The sequence below is a fragment of the Centrocercus urophasianus genome, unplaced genomic scaffold (genome assembly GCF_019232065.1).
Source record: "Centrocercus urophasianus isolate 14NV4802_14NV808 unplaced genomic scaffold, USGS_Curo_1.0 seq_7, whole genome shotgun sequence".
Classification (NCBI taxonomy): domain Eukaryota; kingdom Metazoa; phylum Chordata; class Aves; order Galliformes; family Phasianidae; genus Centrocercus; species Centrocercus urophasianus.
The window spans coordinates 5,478,860-5,486,382 of NW_024885310.1; positions in this window are offsets into that span (position 1 = coordinate 5,478,860).

A 7,523-nucleotide genomic window follows, 5' to 3' on the forward strand; every position below is an offset into this window, starting at 1 on the left:
GTAAGAAATTTCAGTTTCTTTACTGGCATTGAGGGTGGGAGTTCTAAGTAATTGCTCAATGTGTTTCTTAATTGATCAGGTTTGTGGTATACTGTGAAAATTTGCTGACTTGTTTTGGTTTTCAGCCTGCAAATGACTCTTGGAGAGCTTGCCTGTTCCTGTTAGAGTTGTTGGAGAAAGGTCCTGTCTGTTTAAAGTCAGCATTAGGTACTTGTTGGCTTCAGTATTGAATCAAGGAAGCTCCTTGTGAGGTGTGAGGAGGTTATCTGCCTGACCTGGGATCATGCAGTGGGGGTAGAAAGCAGTGAATGCTTACATGACCTTTATTACAAAAGCAAATCCTTACACACCCGTTTCCCTTCTCTGAGCTGTTGCAGACTGTGGGCATGCACAGATCAAAATGTTGTAGGTGATGTAATTCTGTGATTGCTGAGAGTATACCTAGCAAGGCTGGTGGAAAGGAGCTGTGGGACAGGTGCTACAGAGTGGCTGATAATCAGCTGCACCAAAGAACTGCACGCGTGTGACACACGTATCAAATTTCTTCCACCTTTGAAGTGCGGTTTTGGGTGTAAGAAAATGTGAGAAACCTGGCTAAAAGCTCTGTGATGATCTGTATTGATGATCTCCCTTTTGCACTGCTTTTTTTTTTTTTTTTTTTTTTTAAACTGGGTTGTATAGCACCCTGGAATGCAACCTCCAAATAGTAGGACAGAACTTAATGGTAAAAAAAAAAAAAACAAAACAAATGTCCAGGTGATCTCGTTTGCAAAAGCAGAACTTTGAATCTTGAGTACAAATAGTGTCAAAGTGAGTATAGTCAATAAGTACTTCAGAAGATGTTTCCTCAATAGGGTTTCATAATGGCTTAAAGACTACAAAGGTCTCTGTAGCTTTGCTTATAGCAGTCTGAAAAGGGTGCAACCACTGCAGGGATCCAATGAGGTGTGAACCCAGAGATGGTTTGTAATGTGTTTATCAGACTCTCCTTTCCTTCCTTAACCTCTGACCTTCGAAAGCACTGATTGCAAGTCCTGCTGAGATACAGCAGCCTTGCTGGATAAAAGAAGAAAGCACCAGGGATGTTAAAAAACACGCTTTCTGTTGTCACCACCTTGTTTTCCAAAGGTGTGTGATGATGGTCAAGGGGCAAGTGTTGAAAGCACCATAAGGAATTTTTCTAAGGAGAAGCTAAGCATGAGAATAAGGGGGATGTGTCTGAAGATCGGTTTTGCTTGGCATATGCTAACACTGTGTTCTTAGGATGGAAGTTGGAGATGATTTTCTGGCTAGTTATATATGTGAGGAAATACAGTGCTATTTTCTGTCCTATGCTTTAGGTAGAAAGTGTTGGGTTTTTTTGAGTTTTGTTTTGTTTGTTTGTTTTTTTTGTGGGCAAATTCAGCCTTTATTTTGTGTCAGCGAATACAGTGTTAAAATATAAAACATTGCTGTTATGTTAAGCTGGAAAAAATATTTACCTCACAAATCTCTATTCTTCCAAAGAGGCGTCTTTGTAGCTTTCTCTCTCCTCGTTTTTATTTTACTATTATTACTTGCTGGTTTTTGTTTTGGTTTGCTTTTGCTTTGTTTTGTTTTCCCTCTTTTTTTTTTTCTTTTTTTTCCACCCATCCTCACTCTCCCCTTCATGTTTGTGAATACGGTCATCTTCCATTTCTGCACATCAGTTCTGCCCCACTGTGCTCGGGCAGTGGACCTCCAGAAACTGGCTTGGAATCATGAGTGTCTGTCTGCAAGTGGATGCAATTGAAATCCAACATTTACTTGTTTGGGAGATGCTGCTTTCTGATTTCATAAGCTTTTGTAAGCTTTCCATCTTGCAGTAGGCTGCTTGCCCCATGTCAGGAATGAATAGCATGCGGTCTTCACGCTGCATTTAGCCTCCTCCATGCACAGGAGTAAGAGTCCAAATATCTTGTACCTTATCTGATGTGTTTGTCCCTCACTTGTCACCGTGTCAGTTGTCAGCACTGCTGGTCCTGCTCATGTTTGGTGAACTCCTGACCTTTTGCTTATTTGACCTCTCAGCAAATATGAGGCTTTTGTAGAGTTTCAAATATTTGGGAACTGAAACAGAAGAAACATTTAGCTCCTGCGTGCGATCTGTAGAAATTACTTTCATTTTTTTTCTTAAGCAAAAGGTTTTTTAACGCTATGCAAAATTGAATCCAAACGTATATGTAAGCTCTTGGACAGACAACCCTAGGAAACTCGGGATAGTGATTTCATGGGATTGAGTTGGTTAGATTGTGTTCTCTTGATGTAAGTACTGAGTTTACATCTGGCTGTGAATCGATAGTTCCCTTGATTTGGAGGTGAACGTGTATTATTGTCTTTTGGGAGTAGCAGGCCAAATCTGCAGCTCTGAGGTACTGTGTTCTCCTCCAGGTCAGCATAAACTCTCTGTTTAGCAACCATTGGTTCATCACTTATTAACCAGTACATCTCAGATGAAGATTTTCAATCTTTTGTTCCAGGTTGCTCAGCCAAATTCTTGTGTTTGGCCCAGCTCCTTCATCTAAGTGCACTGTGTTCCATTCAGCATGCCAGCTTCTAGGACTGCTTTTGCAAAGGAAACACTTTAAGGTTATTTCTAACTGTTCTAAGGTCTACAGCAGCATTCATGTTAGTTAGGTTATTGTTGGTATTGACTGTTGGCATCCAGGGCTATGAAGCATACTTTAAACATTTAAATGCAGTACTACATACAGTGCATTTAGTAGACAGGGAGAGGGAATAAACTTGTTAGGCTCTTATTAGGGATAGACAAAATGCAAGAATGTAGGGTTAAAATGTACTGGGCAACTGCTAGAGAAACTTCTTTCACCATATGTACCCACTGTATGTATATACAAACCTAAATAAGTCTTATTAACGGGTAGTCAGTCACTTAATTATTTCACTTTTAATCAGTACCAGCAAGTGTGTTTATTATTCACACATCCAGGTCTCCCTGTTATCACGCCAAACTCTTGTGAAATATTGATAAACTAGCAAAATGTATCTGATTTCTGAAGATTTCCCATTTCTCAGCGATGATGGTAGGTGACTCCTTCCTTCCTGGGTACTACATAACCAAATGTGCTAAATGTCTTTTAGAGAAAAAGTTTCTCCTTCTGTTTAATCTCAACCTCCTCTGGTACAACCTGTGGCCATTTCCTTGGGTCTTGTTTGTTGCCTGGGAGAAGAGGCCAAACCCCTCCTCATCACAGCCTCCCTTCAGGAAGCTGTACAGTGCAATGAGGTCTCCTGAAAGCTACAATATATAATTACTACCACCCAGGTAAGATGTAATATATGTTGCTGAAATTTACAGGACAAGTCATTCTGTGCAGTAGTAACCTCCCAGGTACAGTTTTGTGCTGTGGTGACAAGCAGGTATCGTGTGTAATGAATGCCTGCACAGAACTTGTCTGTGCCTGTACTGCTGGCTCTTCTCTCCCTGATGATGAAGTTGCCTAAAGACAGGAGGGTTGTACATGGTTAACTTATGTACAATTCATAGTCAACCTGTGGGCTTCTCACAGGTGGGGAATGGGACGCACGAGTAGGAGGAAGCATAAGCGCAGCTCTCTTTGTGCAAGCTCTTGTGCTTTGTGCCTTCCAGTTGAGCCCAGTGTTTTGCAAGCTGCACCCCTTGATTCTAACAGAGACTGGAGCTGAGCTAATGCCACGTTTATGCCATACACAGCTGAGCCTTCTCACCTGCACTCAGAACCTGAAGATAACACAAACTGTTTGTTTTTAGAGGCTCGCCTCAACATTTCAATGTGTTATTCTGCAGCGAGGAGAAAAAGGAGGTTTGTGCTCAAGTCCAAGTACAGTTTTCTAAATTTTTTCGGCAGTTGAAAGAACGGCTGGTTATAGCTTGTAAGCCCATTTAAGCACTAACTTTAGTAAATGAATAAATGAATAAATAAAATATACTAGGCAATATGCCAAGCAGAGAAGTGTCTTCTAAAAAAATCTTGCCCATAGGGGTAATAAACCCTCCCAGGAGGTTGAATGTTGGTGCAGAGGGCTGTCACTTGATGCCAACACAATTTGCCAGTGATCTGGTGCTAACATGCCAGTTCTGTATCTCTGACTGATGTGCAAGCACCTTCCCTCTCTGTATGCTCTGTGTGAATGCCACTGGGTGTGTTTACAGCTGGTTCCTCCTAGCCCCATCTCGTACATTGCACAAACCCTCACCTTGGAAACTGGAAGCCTTTCCAAATCTTTGGATGCAGAGGTGCAGCCGAACTGATGCACAGCTGCCAGTGTGTGCAGCCTCGAGATGCTGACAACCTGCTGTCCATCTTGTCTTAAGATTTCTTACTCATCTTAATTTTCCTCTGCTGCCGGCCAGCTGCTCTGAGGAAGTTGTGCAAGGGAAATGAACGCCCTCCAGTGGTGTTAAATAGGAGAATAGATCGGTTTTGTTTGTTTGCTGTAACTCGCAGAAATGGTGCATACACAGCTCACACCATAGATGTGAGTTAGTATTTAAAAGGGGGTTATAAACAGGAGGGGAATCAACTTTTCACAAGGGTAGGCAGTGATAGGATGAGGGGGAATGGTTTTAAGGAGGGAATGTTTGGATGTCAGGGGGTAGTTCTTTACAGAGAGAACAGTAAGGTACTGGAACAGGCTGCTCAGAGAGGCTGTGGATGCTCTGTCCCTGAAGGTGTTCAAGATCAGTTTGGAGGGGCCCTGGGCAACCTGGTCTACTGCCAGATCTGGAGGGTGGTGGCCCTACCTGTGGCAGGGGACTGGACTTCAATCATCATCCTTGTGGTCCCTTCCAACCCAAATCATTCTATGATTCTGTGTGCCCACTGACAGTGTGGTGTTTGTGGGTATCCTCACCCCTGCTCTAGGTGCACCATGGAGCTTTCCCTCCCATCTCTTGCCCTAATCCAAATGGCTCTGCTTGTTTTTTCTTTCTGGATGCCTGTACCTTGTGCATGGTCAGGTCAGTGCCCAGAATGCATAGCTTTTAGAGGCAGGGTAATGAAGCTCACTTGTTGGTGTGCGCTCTTGAGGTGTGCACACTCTTGGCTTTCTGCTGTGCATGCAGTCTGCATGGATTGAAGCCTGTTTCTCCTTTTCCTGTGAGATGCCTTATTTTCTACGCCAGGAGTCCTAGAATATAAATGTAGCTCCATGCATGTCCAATGAAATTTTGAGATGCCTGGCTTTCCAAGTGCCCCAAACTGACTGACACCCTCTTCTGGGAATTGTCCAATGTAGTCTTGGGCTAATAGGTACAGCTGTATGGGGTTTTTTTCAGCTTTTAGCATTTATCTCACTCCCTAAACACTACTGATGATATCTGTGTAGGAATTTTGTGAGTTTTAAGAAGTTCCTTGACAGATTTTTCCTGCAAATCCATTCAGCTATGTTAACTTTTTGCTGTTGTTGTTAAATGCAAATAGGCGTTATATCTCCAGAGAATCATGCTCCTGCATGCCATCTTTATGTACATGGATGTGGCTGCCTAACCCCATTGTTTGTTAGTGTTTTCTTGCATGTTGTCACTTTTCTGGGGGTTCACTTGGTGTTTCATCTGCTTCTAGCATGGGGCAATAGCCTGAAAGTAAAGAACTGGCATGAAGGACTGAATCCTGCCCATTGGATTTCAGACCAGAGTTGCCCCAGAGCTTAAACATCATATTACTGTAAGCATCATTAAAAACAAAACTAAGCATTGCATTATTTTTCTACCATGTGGAACGCCACCCTTACAAATATTCTGACAGTACTCACTTGGAAAGGCTCGATACTGATCTGTGCGTTGTCTTTAGCTGCCCATTTTGCTGTGCTCCTCTGGCTCTGTACTCCACTGTTCTGCTGTAGGAAGAGGGTGGTCTTGACCAACCTTTTCAGTTGTCTTTGATAATATCACCTGGTTAACTGCAGTGCTTATAGTGAGACTTCCTTCAAAACAAAAGAATGATAGCCTGGGCTCTGAAATACAGAGGCCTTTTTGGAAAGCAGCCACCAGGCTACGTGTACAAAGTAGCTACCAGTATGTGTTGGAGAAGTAATTTGTACTTTAAATGACACTGGATGTTGACTGTAGAAATACTCCTTTTCCAGAAAGAGTTCCTAGGTTGATCATAGTTTGGTGATGGCCCAGGAAAGAGTGAGATCAGAAACTGGTGCAAGCACTGGAGCCAGACATGTGGGTCTATTGTAAGCCATGTCTGCTTAGTACAAATGTTGTAGCATTTCTCACACTGCCTTGGCAGCCTCTGTGTAACATCCACATATGAGTTTAGTATTTAAACGTGCATAGTTCAAGGGGATTGCACTCCATAAATCTGTAGGAAAGAGACTAACAGTGTTCGTGTTGTTTACATCACTGTGTGCTGATGTCTCCTTTCCTTCCTGATTTTGGCAGATCACTGATTTGACACTTCAAATACTTCACTCCGCTCACCAAGGAAATAAAAGAAAGGCTTCTTTAAACTTCGTTTTTGGAAATGTAGTTACCTATTGGATCAAAGGGGAAAAAAAATGTTGAAAAATCATTTTTTCCTGTTATTTTCTTCAGAGCTAGTACTATGAACGCATGTAGCACATGCACACAAATACATGTGTGAATGAACATTATATCATCAGCGATTCAATAGCATAAGTGGTTCTCACTTAAAGATAAACTTTGTTTTCTGCTTTCTTCACATTGGTTCCCAAAGGCAATCTGTGCCTCAATCCAAATGGTGTTTGCCTGTCGTTGAAGGCTGTCACTTTAGAGGCTGTAAGCAAAACTGATCTTCCTGGGATGCTCTGACAGGGCTGATGTCACGCTTATAGGTTGCAGCTGAGTGTTCTCAGATTTCAGGCGTGAGTTGGAACAGCATGTTTGTTCTGCACAACTCAAACGCTGCAAATGTCCAGAAAGTAATTCCTGTTGAGTTTTCTATTGAAGACTCATGTCCTCAAACTTCATCAGGCAATACTGCTGTGTGTGTGTAAGGATGGGGTGCTGGACTGAGGGGAGAATGTGAGCCTGTGTTGGCACAGCTGTGTTGGGAGGCAAAGCGTGTGCTGCTGAGAACTGATTAGCAGGAGAAGTGGAACTGGGCACCTCTGTGCATTTGCCCAAATGAATGTGTTCAAAGTGCAGATGTGAGGCCTCCCAGGAGGACCTGCTGGAATTCTTGCCCTATTTGGTCCCAATAACCCTGCTCTTGCTTTTGGGTGGAGGTGTGACATAAGAGTTCAGGCAGTGATGTCTCTGGGGTGGCTCTGTTTTCCTGGGGAATATGGACATTGCAGCTGCTGTGCTTCCTTCCAGCCTGATTAGAACCAAGGGGAGACAAGGAGAAATGTTCCTGTTTGGCTTTGTTTAAATGGCTGCCTTATGTAGTTGCTACACTCAGTGCAGGACCTTTTGGCCATTATGTGGTGCTTCCTTTTCCTCTGGAAGGGCAGATAACCATTGCTTGAACAGCACATATAGTTGCTGCAGCTACACTTGTGTTCCTTGCAGAGGTGGTGAGTGAAGTCTAATG